The sequence below is a fragment of the Diabrotica virgifera genome, chromosome 2 (assembly GCF_917563875.1).
Source record: "Diabrotica virgifera virgifera chromosome 2, PGI_DIABVI_V3a".
In the NCBI taxonomy this organism is placed as follows: Eukaryota; Metazoa; Arthropoda; class Insecta; order Coleoptera; family Chrysomelidae; genus Diabrotica; species Diabrotica virgifera.
In genome coordinates this window covers 163,854,517-163,881,406 of record NC_065444.1, presented here as the reverse complement: position 1 = coordinate 163,881,406, position 26,890 = coordinate 163,854,517, and the positions used below count along the sequence as shown (strand labels likewise).

Genomic DNA, 26,890 nt, shown 5'->3' with positions numbered 1-26,890 from the left:
CATGTGTCACGATTCATTTTCAAACAAATTATGTCAAAACATAAAGTGAAACGAACGCCGCTGTATGTAGTATATAGTATACAGTATACAAAATGTATATAGGTACACATCGACGTTCGTTTCACTTTATGTTTTGACTTAATTTGTTTGAAAATGAATCGTGACACATGGGGAAAGTTATAGCGGACGAGCAATGCCTAGGTAAAGAATAGTAAAGAAGAGTGGAATCAACACATAAGCAGGATGTCTGAATCAAGGATAGCAAGAATAGCTTGGAGCAAGTCACCGTTAGGCAAAAGAAGTATAGGACGGCCAAGGAAAAGATGAAACGACAATTTAGGGGCAGAATAAAAGGCCGTATTGAAGAAAAACAGGCATTACTGCCTACATAAAAGACAAAAAGAAGAAGAAATATTAGTTAGAAATTGTCTTAACAAAAACACTTAACTGAATTATACTCATAAATATATAGTTCACAGTAACTATCTAAAGTTTTATAAATAGGGGAGTGCATATAGATTTTCACTTCGGAAAAAATCAAACAAGATAGAACTTTTTGTAATTTCATTATACTCTGGACTAATTAGCAAGATCCATGGAAAAGTTATTTACCAGCAATTTTATTGCTGGAATCGAATTATAAGATCCTATATATTAATAATATAGGTATGCAAAGTCCGCAGATAGTGTGCTACTTTTTTTATAAACAAAATGGCGCCGACAAATCGTATTTTTTTCAATTATTGCTCTATAACTCCGAAGATTTTAACTTTACACCAAAAACACCCAAATAAAAATTCACCGCAATTAAATTCTGCATAGAGATATGTTTTTCACTATTTGCTCCGACGAAAATTTTACTCGGAAAATGGGGTTTTCCTAACAAAAACTGTAATTTTCAAATAAAGTTTTAGGTAAGTAATTATTAATTAATAATTAAATAACTTAGTGACATTAAAGTTTTCTTGGTATAGATTGTACTTCCAGAAGCCGGTGAAAATTAAACGAATATTTTAGCAACAATTCAATTGTTAATTAACAATTTACGATCGCAATAATAACCAAAATAATCATGATACATTGATCAAATTTATAAAGATTATAAAGATGAAATGCTTATTTAATATTTTATCGACAAAATATAAATTTTTCTTTTTTTTGCATAATCTTTAAATTTTGAAAAAAAAATAGGTATAATACGTTGGTCTAATTAGTAAAGTACAAAGAAAGATTATTTGCCAGCAATTTTATTGCTTTAATCGAATTATAAGATCCTATATATTATTAATATAGGTAAGGAAAGTCCACAGATAGTGTGCTACTTTTTTTATAAACAAAATGGCGCCGACAAATCGTATTTTTTTCAATTATTGCTCTATAACTCCGAAGATTTTAACTTTACACCAAAAACACTCAAATAAAAATTCACCCCAATTTAATTCTACATAGAGGCGTGTTTTTCCGGATTTGCTCCGACGAAAATTTTAATCGGAAAATGTGGGTTTTCGCAACAAAATCTCGAATTTTCAAATAAATTTTTTTGGCCAGTAATTATTTATCAATAATTATATAGCTTGGTGAGATAAAAGCTTTCTTGGTATAGATTATAAATTCAGAAGCCCGTGAAAATGAAACGAATATCTTAGCAACAATTCAATTGTTAATTAACAATTTACAGTCGCAATTACAACCAAAATAATCATGAGACATTGATCAAACTTAGAAAGGTTATAAAGGTGTGATGCCTATTTAATATTTTGTCGACAAAATATAAATTTTTCATTTTTTGCATAATCTTTAAATGTTTAAAAAAAATTGTTATAAACAAATTAACATTTCTTAGAAATTGTTTATTATATTCTAATTTTAAAAAATACTTAAAATGCGTATTTCATAGGTCTTGAAAATGAATGCTTTAAAAAAATTTTCCAACCATTTGCAAAAAAGTTATGAAACAGCAAAATAAATATACGATTTCTCCATTGTTTATAATTTGTTTTAATTGTTTCAAAGCTTAAAAGTGAGTCTATGGTACAATCTAATTACTCACAAAGAATGTCAAAAATTAGTGCAATGGTTATATTTTAATCAAAGATTAAAAATACTTTTTTTTGTAATTTTTAGCGCGAAAGTAGGCTTGATACAGAGCCGGAGATAAAATGTTCACTCGAAGCGACTGACACGCTTAAACTCGCGCGAGTTGTGTATGTGGGCGGGTAGCTACGGTACTGTATTATTCTACTTTCGCGCGTGTAAATTACAAAAAAATATATTTATAATCTTTAATTACAATGTAACCGTTAAACTGATAATCGATATTTTTTTATAAATAATTAGCTTGTACTTTAAACTCACTTCTACGCTTTGAAAGAATTAAAAAGAATTATAAACACCTTAGTAATCGTATGTTTACTTTGCTATTTCATAACTTTTTTGCAAATGGTTGCAAAAAAGTTTTAAGGCATTCATTTTCAAGATATCTGAAATGCGCATTTTAGCTATTTTTTAAAATTAAAATATAATAAAAACTTTCTGATAAATGTTAATTTGTTTATAACTATTTTTTTAAACATTTCAAGATTATGCAAAAAAATAAAAAATTTATATTTTGGCGACAAAATATTAAATAGGCATCTCATCTTTATAAGATTTCAAAGCTTGATCAGTGTATCTTAATTATTTTGGTTATTATTGCGACCGTAAATTATTAATGAACAATTAAATTGTTGCTAAAATATTCGTTTAATTTTCACCAGCTTCTGGAACTATAATCTAAACCAAGAAGGCTTTTAAGTCACCAAATTATTTAATTATTGGTAAATAATTACTTATCTAAACTTTATTTGAAAATTAAAGATTTGTTTGGGAAAACCCGCATTTTCCGAGGAAAATTTTCGTCGGAGCAGATCGGGAAAAACACGTCTCTATGCAGAATTTAATCACGGTGAATTTTTATTTGAGTGTTTTTGTTGTAGATTTAAAATCTTCGGAGTTATAGAGCAATAATTGAAAAAAACACGATTTTCGGGCGCCATTTTGTTTATAAAAAAAGTAGCACACTATCTGAGGACTTTGCATACCTATATTATTAATATATAGGATCTTATAATTCGATTCCAGCAATAAAATTGCTGGTAAATAACTTTTCCCAAAAATGGCCTATTCTCCGATAATCAGCCCAGACTATTAAGAAATGTTAAATAAACAACATATCAAAAAGTTCTACTCGAGAAGTGGGTGCTTCATTTTTTATTAAACAAATGAACTACGAAATTAGATGTTTTTTTTTTAAATAACTCTAAAAATATAAATTTTAGAAAAAAACTGACTTGACCATTGAAAAATTCAGAAAATTTTACAAAAAAACCTTATATAAAGAATTTAAATCTGTATCTTCTATAATTTTTTATTTATAACGCTAAAGTCATCCTTCTCACAAACATTGGCGCACTGTAAACTAACGTACGGCGAAGTGCACGGTTGAGTTATTTTAATGTAATTTTTTAACTAGTGGATCAAATGAAATTTTACAAATTGAACATAAAAGAAGAATAATTAAGCTATCTTATGGTTCTAATAGAAAGAAATAAAATGTATGGGCATAAGTACGGTGTGGGCGTAAAATGAGCCTTGCATGAATTTTGTTTAAAAATTATTTAAAAATGTGTTACTAATACAATTATTTTTCTTATAAAACTCTCAATTTTGCACAACTTACCTTCCAAGCATCTCACTAAATGATGTTTCATCCCAAAAAAAATCTCAAAAATTTAATTCAAATGATATGAAGTCTCAAAAAATGTAATTTTTGAAATCTTCTTAGATTTATAGAATTACCACCACTTTAAGACGGTATTACTCAAGTTTGAACAGATCTACTACAGTTTTATAAGTGCTTCTTTTAAAGCTTAGGATGTAATCTTTAAAATGCACTAAATTATGTTACATTAGAGCTGAAATAAACTATTTCTTTTTAAGAAAATTAAGAAAGATAACAAAAATGTAATGCAAAAACCGAAAATTACCAGCTAAAAAAATGTTTATACAAAGTGACCAAAACTTTTTTCTGTAAAACTTACCTAAAATACATTTAATAATAAGCTTCAACAATAATAAATGTTCAGCAAAAAAAAATTTTTAGCTCTTATACAGTATGTCTGCGTAACATGGAACCTATTGATAACTTTTTTATTATCATCTTTACGAAAAAAAGTTATTCTTTATAAAATACTCTGCATCGTATATAATCTAAGATGCAATCATCAAATATCAAATTTAAATAATGTTATACGAGGTATGTCAAAAAATATAAATTTCACTCCAGAGTAAAGTATCTTTACATTTCACAATATCGAAAATTGTTATTAAAAAAAGTTGTTTGAAATAAAAAATTTGTTTTGGTGTTCAATTACATCCTTCTAATTAAAATATTGTGAATAATAAAGGCACTTAACTCTTAAGAAAAATCCATATTTTTTACATACCTCGTATAAAATTTAAAAAAATTGATATCTGATGGTTTTATCTTATATTTTAGACCAGGGAGAGCATTTTATGAAGAATAACTTTTTTTCGTAAAAGCGATAATAAAATAGTTTTCATAATTGTAATATAATTATGATGAGTATCCGTAATTTGAGAAAAAATTGAAATTTTTTTTTCGATTAAAATGATGTAATTGTATATTTAGACATAGTTTCCAATTTAAAACAACTTTTCATAATAGCATTTTTTTATATTCGGGAATACAAAGGTACTTTACTCTTTAACGAAATTCATATTTTTGACATAACTCGCATAAAATTGATAAAATTTGATATCAGATGGTTGAGTTTTAGGTTTTTGACTATCCAGAGCATTTTATTAGGACTATTCTTTTTGGAAAATTGATAATAAAAAAGTTTTCTATGTGGTTCCTAGCTACTCAGACACACTGTATAAGAGTTTCTGTATAAATATTTTCAAATTGCAATGTCATATTCGGAGTCAGTATAATCAAAAACAAAATAGAAACATATTTGATCAAAGTAAAATGATGAATTTATCGATATTTTTAAAATTACTTATACAAAATAATTGTTATTGTTCAAACAATTAATTAACAATTAGCGGTCAAAGCTGCGAGTAGAACTTTTTACTTTAACATGTATATATGTTACAGTTAAAGTTGATTCTCAGTTAGAGTTGACTCCAACTAGTTGGAGTCAACTCCAACTGAAACGAGCAGTAAAAGTTGATTTTAAAAATTTAAATCAACTTTTACTAGTTGGAGTTGACTCTTCCTGGATCGATTCAGTAAATGTTGATTATACGAGAATCTCAAGTGTATTTTTGATGAGTGTGCGTTTCTTTGTTTTGACCGTTTCAACTACTTATTAGTATAGTCTGTAACGTCGCCCCCGTTAGGTAAATTATTCTGATTCGATTTTTTGCACAAACTTACTCAAAGAAATACATCCGTATAAGAATCCTTATAACAAATACACAGGATGTCACGCGGTACCTCGGTCGAAAAATTGTTTAACCAATTTCAATAAAGTCAGTCAGTAAAGTGACTCTGTATCGAACGAGTCTGATATTACGAGCAGAGGAACAGACGCGTTCGATAAAGAGTATTGAGGTGGTGCGTACAAAATTGTATCGTCAATCATAAAAAACATTAACACTTACTTACAACTTTGAGGAAATTTTTTTAATTTTAGACGAAATAAAAAATTCGTATGACAGTAATGACAGATGACTTTTGCATGAGGGCCGGTTTTGAGTTTTGATGTTTAATCGATAGTTATCAATATTGTATACCTACCTAATTACTAAATCTGTAAAGTTTTGATTTATTTTGTATGAATATAATTGCGAAACACTACAGAATTTTACTTTTGGACATAAATTTTATTAATAATAAGATAAATTTTGTACAATATTTTTAATAATTAAAGTAAATAAATTTTAATTTCACTCAAATAAATAATCGATTGCTGCCATTGACCCACTTACATTCAATCTCGGTTAATTTGAATAATTATCGCGGCAGGTTAAGTAACATTCTTCTTTCAATACAACAAAGTGTTACTTTACTGCCGAAAATGAGGGCAAATGAGTACAATAATGAATTATTTTAGTGAAGTTTGGCGATAAACAATGATTTTAAACAAATTCGCAAAAATACATAATTTTTTCACTTCGTACAAATTTTTTTTTAAATCCGTTGGGCCTTTTTTTCTCTAAAATTGACTGTTGTCGAGTTATTAGGGACTTAAAATTTGAAAAACGCCAAAATAACCATTTTCAAGGTTTAATAACTCGGTTAAAGATAATTATTATGAAAGTCGAGCGAGCGGCCGTGGAGTAACGGCATAATCGCTGGCCTCATACGCCAGTGCACGTGGGTTCGAGCCCTACCAAAGACAAACCATTTTCATTTCCAATAATGACACGGGCTGTCTCACCGTGCATCGGAGAGCACGTTAAGCCGTCGGTCCCCCTGGGCTAGTGTACATCGACACTAGTTACTTGAAACAGGGTTAAAGATGTAATTGGCGTCGGAACTGTCCGAAAGGCAAAAATACCATACGATATTATATATTATGAAAGTCAGAAACTAAAAAAAATCAAAGAATAAAACTACCTCTATAAGATCCTGAAGAAATTTTTGTCATTATTTCATTAATAAGATATTATTTTTAATTATCAACAATGAGCACTAACCGTGTATTGAGGTGGCCGTCAATGTGAGTGCGAGTGAGATTCACCATTGGACGGCTGGAATGGTGCATCTCTTTAGCACTCACCATTGACGGCCGCCTAATACGCACTTAGCGCTCATTGTTAATAATTAAAGATAAAGCTTAGTAATAAAATAGTGACAAAAATTTCTGCTGGATCTTGTAGAGGGGGCTATAAACTTTGATTTGGTCACTTTCTGACTTTCATAATAATGGATTTTAACCGAGCTATTTTCGCATTTTTCAAATTTTAAATCGCGTATAACTCGACAACAATCATTTTTAGAGAAAAATCACAAAATACCTTTTCTTGCTCAGAATAACCCAAATGATCTTAAAAAAAAATTGTTCGAAGTGAAAAAATTATTTTTGTGAATTTGTCTAAAAAAATTGTTTAAACAATTTATCGATCAAGGTACTGCCTGGCACCCAGTAGATTTGTTATAAGGACCTCTTTGTGAGTAAGTTTGTGCAAAAAATTCGAATCGGAGTAATTTACCTAACGGGGGCGACGATACAGCCTAGACTAATTTGAACATATTCTGTAACATTTAATTTCTAGAATCGGCTGTTTGTGTGAATCAGAATCAACTTTTACTAAATGGCATTGGGAAGAGTATACTTTTCCTAGTTGGAGTCTACTTTTACTAGTAAATGTTGAATATAAATCTTCATTTTATATTTATATTCAACTTTTACTGAAACCAGCCGTTAGAGTTGACTCCAACTAGTTGGAGTCAACTCCAACTGGATAATCAACTTGAACTGTAACATATAAACTAACAAAAAAAGTTTTAGAAAAAAATAAGCTTGTTTGAATTTTTCCGAAACAATGCATGTTTTCGTTCTAATTGCACTCCCCTAAAAACTGAGTGTCAGAAGGAATGCTAAACGTAATGAATTAATATCGCGGACTTGAAATATTATAATGATAATATGACGTCACGACCAATGAGGGCGCGTTTTGAGCAGGCTGTTATAATTTGAATTTTCTCTCGATTTTGATCGTCTCTAGTGGTCAAGAGAGAGTCAAAAACAACTTTTTTCTTTGATATATAATATAAATTAGGTTTTCTTTTGATTTATAGCATCTTTTTCGAATTTAAAATGTTATGCAAGTTTCCTCTTGTATTACGTTTCTTAAATCACTCATGACGCAAAATATATTATGATAAATCAAACACTGCTTTTAATTTTCACTGTATTTTATGTCATACTACAGGTTTCCGCTACACATTAACTTTATAAGGCTAAGTTCACACTAAACTAAGTTGTAAACTACTTAACTAAATTTATTTGAAAGAAACCATTAGGTTGTTTAACCAAAGAGGGTTAGTAAGGGTGAATTTCCTAATTCTAGTCGGTCGCTGATCAATAGACCCGAGTTTGTAAGTATGTTAATTACTAAAGTTTTAAGCAAACTTAATCTTTTAGTTTTTAATTATTTACATAGGAGTTCAAAATTGTAGATGCATTCGGAATTATCTGTAATTAAATGTTTGACATATAGTCCTGTCGCCAGTGGGGTACAACGGCCTCTTCAATTCAGATGGACTTACCCAAGTTTTTTTATGTATTTTGTCCCGTAGAACACGAATTTTTTGAGAAGCAGTCGATCCGGATGTCGATAAGATTGTTATAAACAAATAACTTGAGGAATCACATAATAGCGATTTTTTGCAAAACAAAACATTTTTTTGTATTTTTTGGGTCATTCTAAGCAAAAAATGTTTTTACAAGTTTTTTCGTAGGATGCAGTTTTCGACATAAACGCGGTTGAACTTTCAAAAAATCAAAAAATTGCAATTTTTGAACCCGAATAACTTTTGATTGAAAAATAAAATAGCAATTCTGCTTACCGCATTTGAAAGCTCAAGTCAAATTCTATTGGTTTTAATTACCTTCATTGCTAAAAATTAATTTTTTTATTGTTAAACAAAGCTATAAACACATAGTGATTTAATGATGTTTTCAATGCATTTCTCATTTGAAATCGAACGAGTAGGCGCGCATACAGACAATTTCTACGTAGATTACGTACATTAAAACGCATGCATTTGGCATGGGAAATACTATGTGTTTATGGCTTTGTTTAACAAATAAAAACTAAATTTTTAGCAATGCAAATAATCAAAACCGATAAACTTTGACTTGAACTTTCAAATGCAGTAAGCAGAAATACTATTTTATTTTCTAATCAAAAGTTATTCGGGTTCAAAAATTGCACGTTTTCGATTTTTTGAAAGTTCAGCCGCGTTTATCTCGAAAACTATGCATCCTACGAAAAAACTTGTAGACTATTTTTTGCTGAGAATCACCCAAAAAATACAAAAAAAAATTTTGTTTTACGAAAAATCGCTGTTATGTAATTCCTCAAGTTCTTTGTTTAAAACAACCTTATCGACATCCGGATAAACTGTTACCCAAAAAATTCGTGTTCTACGGGTCAAAATACATAAAAAAACTTGGGTAAGTCCATCTGAATTAAGGAGGCCGTTGTGCCCCCCTGGCGACAGGACTAATACGTAAATTTTACTTTTCCTTTAAAACACTTACTTTATGTTTAGTTAAGCATTTTTTTAAACTTCCTAACCTGATTGGAGTTTCTTAAGATCCTTTTTAGTTGAAAACAACATTTTATCACAAAATCAGTTCTGCTTTTTAACTAATAAACGAACCACTGATGCCACGTTTTCTATACTACATGAAGTTTATGAAGCACTGAACTGCAACTGACTTTTGTGGACTGCCAAAGCTTTTGATTGTGTACATCACGACATTTTGATAAAAAAACTAAATTTCTACGGAAGTCGAGGTATTTCTTTGAATTGATTTCAATCTTACTTGGATAATAGGAAACAACTGGTTAGAGCAAATAATAGACTCTAGTCTCAAAAACATTGTATGTGAGGTATCACAAGTTTCAGTATTGGGTCCTCTACTTTCCTTATCTTTGTTAATGACATCACTAGTGTAAAAATCGATGCAATTTTTTTTATTTTTACTGATGATACCAGTATTACTTGGTGAAACTCAAATATTGCAACTCTTCCTGCTACTATAACTTTTGATCTACTCATAATAAAAACCTGGTACGATTCTAATTTACTCTATTTATCTCTTAGGATCTTAAAGGAGCTCTTTAATCCTTACATCTTAATAACAGCCAGATCAGTGCCGTTGATTCTGTAAAATTTCTTTGTATTTTATTAGATAGCAACCTTAAATATCCCAATAAGATTTTTTTCGAATGAAATCAATTCAGCCTCTTCCAAAATAGCATACCTATTTTTCTTTGTTCGAGTCGCATCTTCGATATGGTCTTCCATTTTGGGGTTCCAATACAGCTGCCCAATTCGATGTTATTTTTAAATTACAAAAAAGAGCAATCAGATATCTGTTTGGCCTCAGAAGAGCAACACATTGCAGAAGCTACTTCAAAGGTCACGGGATTTTAACACTTTCTTCTTTATATATTATAGAAACTGTTTGCTTAGTTCGTAGACTCTTTCGTAGATTCTCGTATTTCGTAGATTTCGTAGATTTCTTAGATTCGTAGTTCTTTCCAGCAAAACCTAATCATGACTATTCCACCAAAAATTCTTCCTTTGACGTCTATTTACTGATACCCCACACCGAGTTTATAAAGAAATCTATATGTATTATATTCTGCAAAAAAATTATACAATCATCTCCCTTTGAAATTTAAATCTGCAACATATTTCCTTAAGTTTCGTAAAATGACAAAAGCCTCTCTATCTGAAAGACCATATTATTCAGTAGAAGAATTTCTTAATCAATAACGAAGAGATTACAGTACCCTTACGTAAAAGTAGTATTTTTATGTATGTATATTGCGTATCATATGTAGCAGCTTTACTTCTTAACTTATTAAACTTATTAGTTTTAAGGCAGATTATTTGCAATTTATTTAAATTTTGCAGTAGATTATTTTTGTTTTACTTAAAAATAATAAAGATGCTGGTCCAGATGAAATATAAGTGAATTGCTCAAACTGGTCAACGAGAATATATAAATCTTTTAGTCCAATTAATTAACACAATTTATTTCACAAGAGTCATTACAAGTGAAATGCTGACAACATTTATTTTTTTACCAAAGAGAGTAGGTATATGCCAACAAATGTAGTGATAATATAACTATGAGTCTAATGTCACATAGCTTAAAATTCCTGCTAAAAACCATCCATAATAGAGTACACGCTAGGCTGGAGATGGATATTAGTGATTCCCAGTTTTAATTTCAGAATGTAGTGGTCACAAGAAAGGCACTATTTTCTTTTAACGTGCTGGCCCAAAGATGAGTTGATGTTAATCAAGATTTTTATTTATGCTTTATAGACTACAATAAAGCTTTCAACAAGGGGAAACATGGCCGACTTATAGAAGTACTCAAAAACAAGAGTCTGGATTTGAGGAATGTAACATTAATATCACATTTATACTACAGCCAACGACCAAATGTGAAAATTGGAAAAGAAGTGTCAGAAGAAATGAAGATAAGGTGAGGGGTCAGGAAAGGTTGCATACTGTGGTCGTTATTGTTTAATGCTTATTATTAATAGTTATTTATGTACCAAGTCAGTAAAGTGACTCTTTATCGAACGAGTCTGATATTATGAGCCGAGCGAGCCTAGCGAGGGAGGCGAATAACAGACGAGTTCGATAAAGAGTCTTTACTGACGTGGTGCATACAAAATTTTATCGCCAATAATAAAATCATTAACACTTACTTAATTATATCCTAATGAATTGGTACGCACGTAAGACGTTATACTTCCATTATAATGATTTCAACGAAATAAATGTATTTTAAGCAGTTTAATCGTATTGTTATTTAAATATTAAACCAATTTAAACACTTAAAATAAAATACCAAAAATTAAAAACACCGTTAATAATTACGTTATGTTTATAAAATGTAGCCTCCCGCAGCGCAGTTGCTTTTTCCTTGATGAATAGTAGAAAATCTAAATAAATATATTTTCTAACAAATTATCATTAATATCTGTCACCGTCCTATACAGAGAGAGTCTGTAATTTGGAATAAATTCAATATCTCAAATACTAATTGTTTTTTTGAAAAATGCTCAGACCCGTCGATTAGTATTTCAAATCGTCCTCTTTGGTATACAATAATAATACATACAGGGTGTCCCAATTTAGAGATATGACGTCATCATTGATTTTTTTAAATGGCAACACTGTCATTTTGATAGCTATGTTGATAGGGTATTTAAAATTATATATAACTGCTAAATATAAAATTTTCATTTTCTACCATTTACAAGATAATAAAAAATAAAAAGTTATGTCTGTAATTTGGAATAAATTCAATAATTCAAATATTAATTGTTTTTTTGAAAAATTCTCAGACCCGTCGATTACTATTTCAAATTGTCATTTTTGACATATAATAATAATGTATACAGGGTGTCCCAATTTAGAGATATGACGTCACCATTGATTTTCTTAAATGGCAACACTCTCATTTTGATAGCTATTTTGATAGGGTGTGTAAAGTTATACGTAACTGCAAAATTTCAAATTTTTATTCCCTACCATTCACAAGATAGTAAAAAATAACTAAGTTATGAAAAACAAGAAATCAAATAATAATTGAATTATTTAATTATTTCAGTTAAGCAAATGCTCATAATGTTGCCCTTAATTATTGTCAAATAGTCAATGGGCAACAATATATGAGCATTTGCTTAATTGAAATAATTCAATTCAATTATTATTCGATTATACTTGTTTTTCATAACTTTGTTATTTTTTATTATCTTGTAAATGATAGGAAATAAATCTTTGAAGTTTTGCAGCTGTGTACAACTTTACACACCCTAGTATAACTTTACACACCCTATATGACAGTGTTGCCATTTAGGAAAATTAACGATGACGTCATATCTCTAAATTGAGACAACCTGTATACATTATTATTGTATGTCAAAAAGGACAATTTGAAATACTAATCGGCGGGTCTGAGCATTTTTTAAAAAACCATTATTATTTGAGATATTGAATTTATTCCAAATTACAGACTCTCTCTGTATACATATAATCGAATTAACAAAAACACCATTTCATAATAAACAATTTGTATTTGCATTAATACAAAACTTAAAAGATTTAAGAATTTTATTAATTTTAGACGAAATAAAAATTTCGTATGACAGTAATGACGATGGCAGAAAGTTTTTGCATGATGGCCGATTTCGATGTTTAATCTATAGTTGTTATCAATATTGAATAAGTACCTAATTACTAAATCTGTAAAGTTTTGATTTATGTTTTATGAATATAATAATTGCAAAATACTACAGAATTTCACTTTCTGACATAAAAATTAATAATAACGTAAATTTGGTACAATATTTTTAATAATTAAAGTAAATAAATTTTAAGTTCACTCAAATAAATAATCGATTACTGCCATCGACCACCTACATTCAATCTCAGTTTATTTGGTTAATCGCGGCAGGTAAAGTAAAATTCTTCTTTCAGTACAATAAAGTGTTACTTTACTACCGCAAATGGCGTCAAATGAGTACAATAATGAATTACTTTAGTGACGGTTGGCGATAAAGATTATTATCACGGTGAACGACAGGTCGTGAATGTCATTATAGATTCCCTTGTCTAGTATTTCACCACTCTGTTGAGCTTCATTTTTCTATTTTTAAAAGCTCAGAGGATAAATAATTCGAATTTTAGTTGCTGACTGATGTGACTTACGATTCATAGATGGTGCTATTTGTATATTTGGTAATTATTTAAATGATTACACCAAAAAGTGAAAATATTTGATTCCAGCTCAGTGCCTCTTCACAGGTGCTCTGATGAGAATAAGGTAAATCCGAAATACGTATAAGCACATAGTGGATGCTCTGTGATGTAATCAAATCTGAATCATCTTTACTTTTATTTTATATTTTTATTCACTTTTGTGGGTATGAAAGGACCTCGATTTTTGACCCTTCGCTTCGTATCTGTTTAGTATATGAAGCGAATACCTTTGATAACGAAGCGAAGGGTCAAAAATCGAGGTCCTGTTCGGTAAAGATATTATCACTGTGATCGACAGATCGTGAATGCAATTTATAGATTCTCTTGTCGCGTATTTCAGCACTCTGTTGTGCTTTATTTTTCGATCTTAAAAAGCTCAGAGGATAATACTTCGAATTTTAGTTCCTGACTTATCTGACTTACGATGTTGAAGTAAGTTTATTATAAATAGATAGATATCATGTTAAAGCATATACGAAATCATATTTTAAAGGTTAAGGGTCTGGTTTGAGACGTTGATTCAAGTTAGGCTGGTGAATATTTAAAACAGAATATAATTTCCAACTCGAGGGTGATATACATGAGATGCGTAAGTGCGTAGGAAAGTCGAAAAGATGAGAAAACGGAATATATACCTAAAAAAACAATTACATATAGTCAGGTTTGAAGACAACATGTTGCCGGGCCGTATATCAGTTAATTTTAAATAAGTATAACATTTTATTATTTTTAGAAGGTTTTATATTTTACTATGAAACATTTTACTAGTATAGTCACGCAAGGCTACCAACTTTTATACATAACGTCATCAAATAACAAAAAACTGTACGAATTATACATATAATGGATGGCAGTTCACTGTATTGAATATAGTTAATGTAGTTCATTTTTCAATAGCTGAAAACATTAATATTCATTTATTAAGTGAAACTTGATTGAAAACACATCTTAATGATACGTCTAAAGGTTTTCATATAAAAATACTAGATCCTTTGTAAAAATCCCAATATATAAAAGTTTTCCCTATATTTAAAAAATGTAAATTTCCCTATATTTAAAAGTCCCTAAATATAGGTTATATGACAGAACAGAACGTTTTCGGATTAAAAAAGCCATCATCAGTGTTAAAAAAACCCTAAAATAAGTATAACCTAATTAATTTAAAAAAAGGTGGCTGGTGAAAACGATATGGGAAGAGGAAAAAATGCCAAATGACTGGATGCTGGCTAGAATCTGCCCCATAAACAAACAAAAAAGGAGATAAACAAACATGTGAAAATTATAGGGGAATAGCACTCCTAGAGACAGGGTATAAGATAATAGCACAATGCATACGTGGAAGACTGAACGAATACATGGAGGAGACTGTGGGAGAGTACCAGGCAGGCTTTCGATCCAACCGTTCGGTAACAGACCATATTTTCACGCTAAAAGAATTACAAGCAAATTGCTATGAGTACAAAACGACCCTGTATGCGCTGTTCGTAGATTACAAACAGGCATATGATCGTATGAATAGAAAAGAAATGTACCGTGCTCTGAAACATCTACAAATCCCCAAAAAATTGATTAGCTTGATTGAAATGACGTTGGCAAAAACGAAAAGCGAAGTAGTGTGGAAAGACATCTCAGAGGACTTCGAAATCAAACAAGGACTCAGGCAGGGTGACCCGATGTCAACCACGTTGTTCAATCTTGTTCTTGAAGTAATAATGTGGAATTGCAACATAAAACTGGAAGAAACCATATTTAAAAACGAACATCAATGTATTGCTTTTGCGTATGATCTAACAATATTAGCAAAATCAAAGAAAGAATTGAAAAGAATTGTGAAAAAGATAGAAAAAAAGCAAATAGGTTTGGTCTAAAGATAAATGAAAAGAAAACTAAATACATGATAATAGGTGATACACAGCAAGACAATGAAGAGTTTATAAAAATACAAGGGGAGAAAGATTACGTATACAGTTTTGACAGAGTGGAATAGTTTACTTACCTTGGTGTGAAAGTAAAGGAAAATGGACATGAAGATAAAGAAATAGAATCCAGAATTACAAAAGGCAACCAGAAATACGGAATACTGAGATCCTTAATGAAGTCGAAGTTTGTTTCAAGAAAAACAAAAGAAAGAATTTACAAGACAGTGATTAGAGCTATGGTTGTATATGGAGCTGAATTATGAGTTTTAAGAAAGGCAGATGAAGAAAGATTAGAAAGATGGGAGAGGAAAATTCTCCGATCAATTTACGGCGGCATAAATACACAAATGGGATGGAGAAGAAGGACAAATAAAGAGTTGGAAGAGCTGTATACGGAACCAAATATCACCGCAATAATAAAGGCGCATAGAATAAGATGCCTGGGGCATGTGCAAAGATTGGAAGACCATAGAATGACCAGGATGATATTGAACAGGAAACCAGTAGGGAAAAAAAGAAAAGGAAGACCCTGTAAAAGATGGTTTGACAGCGTCCAAGCAGATTTACGAGAATTAAAAATAGATAACTGGAGAAACAAGCTATTAGACAGAAAAGAATGGAGAGGAGTGGTAAGAAGAGCGCAAGAGAAATTGTAACAGGAAGAATGTGCCATGAATTGTAAAATGAGAGCTATATATTGTTATATTTCTATTTGATATGAAAATTAAAATTTGATAATTATAGACAAAATTCAATTTAATATAAAATATTTTCAATTTTCTCAACCACGGGCATATAAATTTAGAACAACCTGTATACAACAAATTGTTATATCTAATTTTAAGAAGTGATTAAATAAGACTCAAGTGAAATCGTTAAAAGGTCATTAAAATTTGTATATAGTAGAAAGTAATTTTAGAATGGGAATTAACTATTTTCTTTGAAATCCATTAAGCATATTTAGAAAGTTTAAAAATTGGTTTTGAGAAATACTGCGAATGAGAGTTGGTGGTGGAATTTTGATTTGTGAATCTGGAAGGGATATTTAGAAAGTAGGGGAATGAATGACAAATAGAGATCAGAATGTTTTGAGCTGTCGAGAAGTGAAGTCGAGCAGTAGACGGTAGTGTACGGAGAGTGAGAAAGCCTGTGTAGTTCCGTGAGTGTGGAGTATCTATCGTAGAACGAGAGGTAGGCCAGGTTGAGAGTAAAAGAACCTCCTTGAGCCAAGAGTTCCCGGTAGCTGATTGCAGTTTCGAAAAAGGTAGAAGACAGCATCACGACAGAAGCAGGAAACGAGAGCTATACGAGCTAGTTTCAGAGGAGAACATTACTGGAAGCCAGGACGAGGTTTTGATTGCAGCCAAGGATAGCAGGAAACGGGTCTTGTGTGAAGACTTTCTCAGTGCACCAGAAAAAGGTCAGTCTCATTTTTTTGGACATGAATGTATGGGTTTTTCGTAGTAAATACCACATTTAAAATTGAAGAAACATAATCAATAATATCAGAAAAGCTTCATCAAACTTAAATAGAATTGTTGCTAATAAATTATAATAGTTAAATGTTAATAAAAACTTTCAATTGGAAATCAAAAGAAAATAAGATTCCCATGTGTAAATGTTATGTTTAAGAATAATAAGATATAGCAAATATTAAGCAGTGATTGCCATTTGAATAAAATAAACAATATTTTGATTACAATTGTAACCCATATGTGTTATTATTTTACTCTTTTCTTTCCTATCCCGATTAGGAACCATTAAGAAATACTTAGAAGCCACGTATGTAAGTAATTAATTTTATAAAAAGCCCTGAGATTGAAAACATATTGATATGTGATCTGGTAAATTAATTAGATTATTAGTAATGCATTGATTAAATTAAATGACATATAAAATTATCATCTCATATCAATAATCAAGATCACAACAACTGGCGCCCAACGTGGGGCTAAATAGATTAATACAAGAAGAAGGGATATATTCGTTAAATGAGATAAGGTCAAACCAAGAAGACCTAGAGGAAAGAGAGAAAAGAAGAGCGGAAGTAGAAAATGACATATATTTTAAGAGAATAGACGGAAAGGAACTATATTTAGTGACACAGACATTGGCCGAAAAGATAATAAAGAAATTACATGAGGACAATGGGCATATCGGTAGCAGAAAAGTTTGGCTCGTTTTTAGGGAAAATTACATCAGCCGACAGGATTACCGCATTGCAAAGGAAATTACCCAGAAGTGCGATGTATGTCAAAAATATAAGAGTCGGAATTTCAAAAACGAAAATGTTGCCAAAAATATTGAAGCCCGAAACAAACTAGACATTGTAGCAATAGATATGTTAAGCGATCTAATTATGACCACTAAAAGGAACAAACATATTCTGGTAATGGTGGATGTGTTTTCAAAATACGTAAAATTATATAGTTGCCGCACCACAAAGGGGGAGGAAATATTAAGAAAAATCGACAATTTTATAGCCATAGTAGGAACACCAAAAAAGATCCTACTGGACAATGCAACGTATTTCCGAAATGATCGTTTCAAAGGACAACTTCGAGAACGAGGAATAGAGACAAATTTTGTCAGCATCAGGCATCCACAGAGTAATCCTTCGGAACGATTCATACAGGAAGTGACGAAATTTCTTCGCATTGCAACAGATGGTCAACATCGCCACTGGGACAGGAAAATGGCGGAAATAGAAAGGTATCTAAATACAATTCCGAGCACAGTAACAAAAGAGACCCCAGAATACATCATGAAGGGTGTACTGCCGATAAGGCCATGGGAAGACCAAGAGCCAAAAGAATATCAACAGGTGATTGAAACCGTACAGAGAAGATTACGGCGAAGCAACGAAAAATATATCCAAAGACAGGAACAAAATAGAAAAAGAAGACCAGTGACTTTCCAAAAGGGTGAAAAAGTACTCGTGAGGGCATTACGAGTATCAAATCTTCCTGGTGGCATTTGCGCAAAGTTGATGCCTGTTTTCGAAGGCCCGTACATCGTGAATAATGAAAATGGGATAAATAGTTATGAATTGAGGCACAGGAACTCGGAAAAGATCCGAGGAATTTATAATATTCACGATGTATACAAATATCACGAATAAAAGACAGAATTACATGAAGTAGATAGTAAGTTAGGGTATAAGACATAGATTAAAGTAATGAAATATACAGGGAGTTGGTTTTGCCTCGAGAAAATTTATTTAAAAATGCAGATAAATTTTATCGAATACAAGGCGGGGATTTGTTATATTTCTATTTGATATGAAAATTAAAATTTGATAATTATAGACAAAATTCAATTTAATATAAAATATTTTCAATTTTCTCAACCACGGGCATATAAATTTAGAACAACCTGTATACAACAAATTGTTATATCTAATTTTAAGAAGTGATTAAATAAGACTCAAGTGAAATCGTTAAAAGGTCATTAAAATTTGTATATAGTAGAAAGTAATTTTAGAATGGGAATTAACTATTTTCTTTGAAATCCATTAAGCATATTTAGAAAGTTTAAAAATTGGTTTTGAGAAATACTGCGAATGAGAGTTGGTGGTGGAATTTTGATTTGTGAATCTGGAAGGGATATTTAGAAAGTAGGGGAATGAATGACAAATAGAGATCAGAATGTTTTGAGCTGTCGAGAAGTGAAGTCGAGCAGTAGACGGTAGTGTACGGAGAGTGAGAAAGCCTGTGTAGTTCCGTGAGTGTGGAGTATCTATCGTAGAACGAGAGGTAGGCCAGGTTGAGAGTAAAAGAACCTCCTTGAGCCAAGAGTTCCCGGTAGCTGATTGCAGTTTCGAAAAAGGTAGAAGACAGCATCACGACAGAAGCAGGAAACGAGAGCTATACGAGCTAGTTTCAGAGGAGAACATTACTGGAAGCCAGGACGAGGTTTTGATTGCAGCCAAGGATAGCAGGAAACGGGTCTTGTGTGAAGACTTTCTCAGTGCACCAGAAAAAGGTCAGTCTCATTTTTTTGGACATGAATGTATGGGTTTTTCGTAGTAAATACCACATTTAAAATTGAAGAAACATAATCAATAATATCAGAAAAGCTTCATCAAACTTAAATAGAATTGTTGCTAATAAATTATAATAGTTAAATGTTAATAAAAACTTTCAATTGGAAATCAAAAGAAAATAAGATTCCCATGTGTAAATGTTATGTTTAAGAATAATAAGATATAGCAAATATTAAGCAGTGATTGCCATTTGAATAAAATAAACAATATTTTGATTACAATTGTAACCCATATGTGTTATTATTTTACTCTTTTCTTTCCTATCCCGATTAGGAACCATTAAGAAATACTTAGAAGCCACGTATGTAAGTAATTAATTTTATAAAAAGCCCTGAGATTGAAAACATATTGATATGTGATCTGGTAAATTAATTAGATTATTAGTAATGCATTGATTAAATTAAATGACATATAAAATTATCATCTCATATCAATAATCAAGATCACAACAATATATATGTATATATTTATATGATGTATTTTTTAAATGACAAATTAATATTGTATATTGTAGATATGTATAGTAAAAAAAATGTAATTGTGTTTTTCAAGCCCAGGGCCTACATGGCCTGTTAAGCAAAATAAATAATAATTAATTAAATAAAAGGTTAAAAATGCAAGAAATCATACTTACAATAGTGTGCACGCCTGAGACACGAAAATGTTTTGGTAAAAAACCTTTAAGTGTTAAAAAGTGTAAGAATTTACTACATATTGTTGTTAAAATTTTGTGAGGTTGCAAATATTCCTGGATATTACCCAGGCAATACAGGACGCTTCCAACGTGATTGCAATGGAAAGTGGAATGAAATCTCACATGTTTAAGTTAAATGGCAACTGAATGTAAAAGAAACACTAGAAGAATATCAATGTAACGTTAGAAACCGTTGTATTGTTACTTCAGCCCAAAGAATTTAAAGTTTTTGTTCTTCTTCTTCTTATTCTTCTTTTTGTATAGACATGACTCTGTCTGTTTTTCAATGTGCCTCTAGTAAGTTGTCGTTTCATCGTTTTCGTGGTCTTCCCACTGATCGTCTTCTTAAGTTTTTTTGATATTTAAAATAAAAATAATATCAAACATTCCTATGTTTGGGTTAAAATTATGCGACCCTAAATGTAATGGGCCTGGATCCCATGTACCAAAAAAAAGTTGATTAATAGCAAGCTGAAAATTTTTTAATAGCTTAACGGTGTCTCGTCGGACAAACTTTGATGTATGGGAACACTGGACCAGGGGAAGTTTTAATTGTGGAACAGGTTAAGAATTTGGAACGTCAGACTACGAAAACGTCCCATGTATTTTGTCAGACCGAACTTACAATTGATTTGTTACCCTTTCATTAAACTCTCATCCAAAAATCAGACTGGTATTTATCACTAACTGGCATTTTAATAAGCCCGACATGTAGAACATGTCAAATGACAGGAATTATGACAGGTGATAGATAGCAGTCTGATTCTTGCATGATAGTTTAATGAAAGGGTAACAAATCAATTGGAAGTTCTGTTTGACAAAATACATGGGACATTTTGTCTGACGTTCTAACTTTTTAACCTGTTCCACAATTAAAACTTCCCCTGTTCCAGTGTTCCCGTACATCAAAGTTTGTCTAACTTGTCCGTTAAGCTATTAACAAATTTTCAGCTTGCTATTAATCAACTTTTTTTGGTACTCGGTATCCAAGCCTATAAAAACTGTAAAATATTCAATGATTAAATAGTCAAATAGGAAGACACGATATTATGTATTTAAGTTACAGATAGCTATGCAGTCAGCATTACTTATAGTTGTTACGAAAATAATGTGGAATCAATAAAATTAGAAAAATTATTATTAAGGCCTTTTACGTTAAAGCATCTAGAACAACTAGATTTTGTTCAATGTGTAAATAAATTTACAATTCTAAGCTATTAGTTATAGGGTGAGTGTTTTGAGGTACCTAAGATAGGTAATATTTTATTACTTCTTTAAAGTCATATCAAACTTATTTAAAAGTTTTATTTTAAAATAATTTAAAGAGCTCTTAGGGGCTCTAGGTATTTTAGTTGAAACCTCTTCGTGGTGATTTTTTTAAAGTGTTTTTCTCTTTCATTTAAAAACATTGTAACGATATATTATATTGATGTATAATAAACAATTTTTTTTGGTAATAAAATTATATGTATTTCCTACTTAATTTACAATTCTCACATATTTTTGCTGGCGCCCTCTTGTTAGATATTCCTAAAATCTACTTTGAATAAACCATTTGGCCAGACTAAAATGATTCCTTCTTATGTTTTCTAACCCACCACAGAGAAGTCTCAAATCTCTATGGCCTGACTTTTATTTGTTTCTATTTTCTTTAAGTTAACTATAGCCGTTACAGAGAAAGCATCTTTCTTGGTAGCAATATATTTATACGGCCACGTTATAGAAAACGACGTCTTTGAAGTAGTTAACAACGAATTTGTATATCCGCGAGCGCTCTTGAACACTGAAAATAACATTAAGGCAGAGATAAACCGCAGAATTTGCACGGCCAACAGGTACTACTTTGGGCTCAATCTTCTTTTTGAATCCTCATTTATATCAAGAAATACAAAGGTAAGAGACCTGGATTCTAATAAAAGGTAATGAAAACATGTTAGAATGTTTTGAGAGAAAAGTACTAAGGTGAATCATATATAGAGCGGTAAATGACAATGAAGTGTATATGTTACCGGCCAAACCCGATTTCAGGACTAGGCCAAACTAGTTTGTCGTAAGCTTATTAGGATAAACTAATATGGCCTAGGCCAAACTAGTTTGTCCTACCGCGCGTATGCCAAACTAGTTTGTCCTAGTCCAAACTAGTTTATCCTGATATAAATACACACACTTCAGGCCAAACTAGTTTATCATGATAAAATTTAATAAAGACTCACACTTCAGAATAAACTAGTACGGCCTAGTCTAAATCAATTTAGCCGAGTTGAAAGTAATTTAGCGAACATGTAAGGAATTTTACATGCGGGGAATTCCCAAATAACGTCCCAACAGGGATGGCAAAAAAAATTATACATCGATATATTGGATCATATTATACATCGAATGAAGATATTGATACATGGTATAAATCAATATATTCTTGTATAATTAAATAATGTTTATAAAAAATAATAAATAAAAGGATGAGATTTTCTCCAAAAATTAAAAAAAAGATACACTTACGAATAAAATCGAGTACGAATTAATATTGTTTTCGTCAATTTTGAAAAAATAATGTGAAAACGTTGAATTATCCACGTCCGTCTGTCCGTCCGTCCGTCCGTCTGCCTGTCTGTCCGTGAACTCAACTCCTCCGTCTTTATACTAGGTAGAATGACCAATGAGGGGTCAAATGAAAGCTTACAATCTAAGGATGGTACTAAAGGTGAGAAATTTAACCTAAGCTGTCTGTCCGTCCGACCGCGAACATAAGTCAATATTATTGTTTGTTTGTTACGAATAATTATAATTTTAATAAAAATGATTATTTTTCCAAGAACAAAGAATTTTTTTCAATTTATTATTTATATTAAGCCGTACTAGTTCGCCGAATTACTTTCGTCTTCTTGGGTTTTTCCCATTATGAGTTTGCCGTTTTCGTCTTCCATAGCACTCTATTCTCCCAGTCGCCATCTCACGTCTCTATCTATCATAGCATTTCCTATATGAGTTTTCCATCTCACAGCAGTAGCAGGTCTTCCTCTCCGTTTTCCTCCCCGCGGGTCCCAGTCCAGTAATCTTTTCGGCCACCTGTGCTCCGGCATTCATTTCAGGGCTCTACTTTTACTACCACAATTTTTTGTAATTGAGCATTCTACTTCTATTCTGTTTCATATTTCCTCTGTTCTTATTCTATCCTACCTGGTAATTTGTAGACACCTTCTCATAAAATCAATTACTTTCGACTAAATTAAATTGGTTTAGACTAGGCGAAACTAGTTTATCCTGACATAAAAACATACACTTCAGGATAAACTATTTGACCTAAAGTGTGCGTCGTTATTAAAGGATAAACTAGTTTGGCCTAGGCCATAGGTTATAAATGAATCTTTCTGGAGGGCAAAAAAAGTTTAAATGTTTATATGGTTAGATGTAAATATCATGGCGTCGAAAAGCCACTGCGCATCCGCTAGGGAAAATATTCTAATTCAGATTTTTTGCACAATCTTACTCAAAAAGGACCCCTTTTAACAAATTTGCATGTTGCCAGGACCAAAAGTTGGTCAAATATTTTTAAACGTTTTTTTTTGTTTTTTTCCTAAAATTATTTCTTTTTGCATGGAACAAATTTTTTTAGGTTTTTTGGATCATTCCAAACAGAAAAGGTCTTTAGTGACTTTTCTCTAAAGTTGACAGTTTTTGACATATAAGCGATTAAAAATTGAAAAATTGCGAAATCGGCCATTTTTAACCCTCAAAAACTATGTGAAAAACTGAAAATTTGATTGTTGCCAAGGTAGGTCGATATTCTTTTAACATCGGTTGATGAAATCCCGAAGAGTTTTTTGCAACACAATATTCAAAACTCCTTTGTTTTTTAATTGCTAATCAAGCGTGCGCGACACTATTTTCCACCGTTGCATGTGTATGCAGTATGGTGCAAATGAAAGGAATTAATTCGTTATTTCGTAAACCGGCGACTTTAAGGAAAAATGCTGAAACAGGTCGATTTTTATTTTTAAGTTATGATATTGTGGCATATATGGTATACTAGTGACGTTATCCATCTGGGCGTGATGATGTAATCGATGATTTTTTTAAATAAGAATACGGGTAGTGTGCTGGCTCATTTGAAAGGTTCTTCAATTCTCTATTCAGTAATATAAACATTTACATAATTATTTATACAGGGTGTCCAAAAAAAATTTATTAAATTAAATCATTTGGCAAATTGACAAAAACATTAAATTATTGGACACCCTTTATAAATAATGATGTAAATGTTTACATTACTGAATAGAGAATTGAAGAACCTTTCAAATGAGCTAGCACACGACCCCTATTCTCGTTTAAAAAAATCATCGATTACGTCATCAAGCCCAGATGGATGACGTCACTAGTATACCATATATGCCACGTTATCATAACTTAAAAATAAAAATCGACCTGTTTCGGGATTTTTCCTTAAAGTCGCCGGTTTATGAAATAACGAATTTATTCCTTTCATTTGCACCATACTGCATACACATGCAACGGTGGAAAATAGTGTCACGCACGCTTGAATAGCAATTAAAAAACAAAGGAGTTTTGAATATTGTATTGCAAAAAACTCTTCGGGATTTCATCAATCGATGTTTAAAGAATATCTACCTACCTTGGTAACATTCAAATTTTCAGTTTTTCATATAGTTTTTGAAGGTTAAAAATGGCCGATTTCGCAATTTTTCAAATTTTAATCGCTTACATGTCAAAAACTGTCAACTTTAGAGAAAAGTCACTAAAGACCTTTTCTGTTTGGAATGATCCAAAAAACCTAAAAAAATTTGTTCCATGCAAAAAAAATAATTTTAGGAAAAAAACGTTTAAAAAATTGTTGACCAACTTTTGGTCCTGGCAACATGCAAATTTGTTAAAAGGGGTCCTTGTTGAGTAAGATTGTGCACAAAATCCGAATTAGAATATTTTTCCTAGCGGATGCGCAGTGGCTTTTTGGACTATATGGATTGTTTTCGCAATGACCGATTCAATTATGATTTCACTACCTGTATCATAATGAACTTCATTACGATACAGATTTTCATTACGAAACAGATTTTCACTACGATACTGATTTTCATTACGATACAGATTTTCATTACGATACAGATTTTTAACCAATAGAATCGCGATATAGCATTCGCGATGAAAGTGGCACAGGGGCCGTGACCAATGGCGAGTTAAAAACATACGCTTTGATAGTTTTCAATATGTGAAAAAACTGACAAACTACTTAATTTGTTTGCGTAACAAAATTAAAAAATTTGATCACTTTGTATAAACATTTTTTTAGCTGGTAATTTTCGGTTTTTGTATTAAATTTTTGTTATCTTTCTTAATTTTCTTAAAAAGAAATAGTTTATTTCATTTCTAAAGTAAAATAATTCAGTGCATTTTAAAGATTACATCCTAAGATTTAAAAAATCACTTATAAAACTGTAATAGATCTGTTCAAACTTGAGTAATACCGTCTTAAAGTGGTGGTAATTATATAAAACTGTGAAGATTTCAAAAATTACATTTTTTGAAACGTCATATCATTTTAATTAAATTTTTGAGATGTTTTTTTAATGAAACATCATTTAGTAAGGTGCTTGAAAGGTAACTTGTGCAAAATTAAGAGTTTTATAAGAAAAATTGTATTAGTTACACATTTTTAAATCATTTTTAAACAAAATGCATGTAAGGCTCACTTTCCGCCCACACTGTACTTATGCCCATATATTTTAGTTCTTTCTATTATAACCATAAGATAGCTTAATTATTCATCTTTCATGTTCAATTTGTAAAATTTTATTTGATCCATCAGTTAAAGAATTACATTAAAATAACTCAACCGTGCACTTCGCCGTACGTTAGTTTACAGTGCGCCAATGTTTGTGAGAAGGGTGACTTTAGCGTTATAATTAAAAAATTATAGAAGACACAGATTTAATTTTAGAAAATTCTTTATATAAGGTTTTTTGTAAAATTTTCTGTATTTTTTAATTTTAATTTTTTTTAAGTCAGTTTTTTTCTAAAATTTATATTTTCGAAGTTATTTAAAAAAACATCTAATTTCTAGTTCATTTGTTTAATAAAAAATGAAGCACCCACTTCTCGAGTAAAATTTTTTGATATGTTGTTTATTAAACATTTCTTAATGAAATTCCAAAAAGTTCCTATCTTGTTTGATTTTTTCTGAAGTGAAATTCTATATGCACTCCCCTATTACTAAAGAAAAATGGGATTAAATGCATAGTTGCATTTTGAAGTGCATAAATGCTTTAAAATGTGCATGAACATGTTAAAATAAGTGTATTAGGGGCCAGATTTTGTTACTCGGGTGGTTTTTTGGGTTACTGAAGACGAATACACCATAAGAACCGACCACCAAAGCAGCTGTCCAGTTTAACTGCTAAAGCTTAAACTTCAGAAGATGAGATGACCCTAAACACCAGGTACTCAGGGTGCCGTTCGGATGGCATATTAGTTTTCAGCAACCCAAAAACTCACCTAGAAATCTGTTTACATCAATTTAATGCCGAAACCCTCGACACTCCAGAAGATGACGTGCCTTAGCAGTAACACGGCACCAGGTGCTGATGGCGTACCTATTCGTCTTCAGTGACTCAAAAAACCTACAAGTAATCTGTTTGCATCAATTTAGTGCCGATAACCCTCGATCCTCCAGATGACGTGCC

General features: G+C 31.1%; 1 protein-coding gene across 7 annotated transcripts in view; it reads left to right on the top strand.

The window, feature by feature from the left end:
• LOC114332101 (neuroligin-4, Y-linked) overlaps nt 1-26,890 on the top strand; it is a 238,137-nt gene that overhangs the window by 41,584 nt on the left and 169,663 nt on the right. The gene's annotated exons all lie outside the window — the stretch shown is intronic.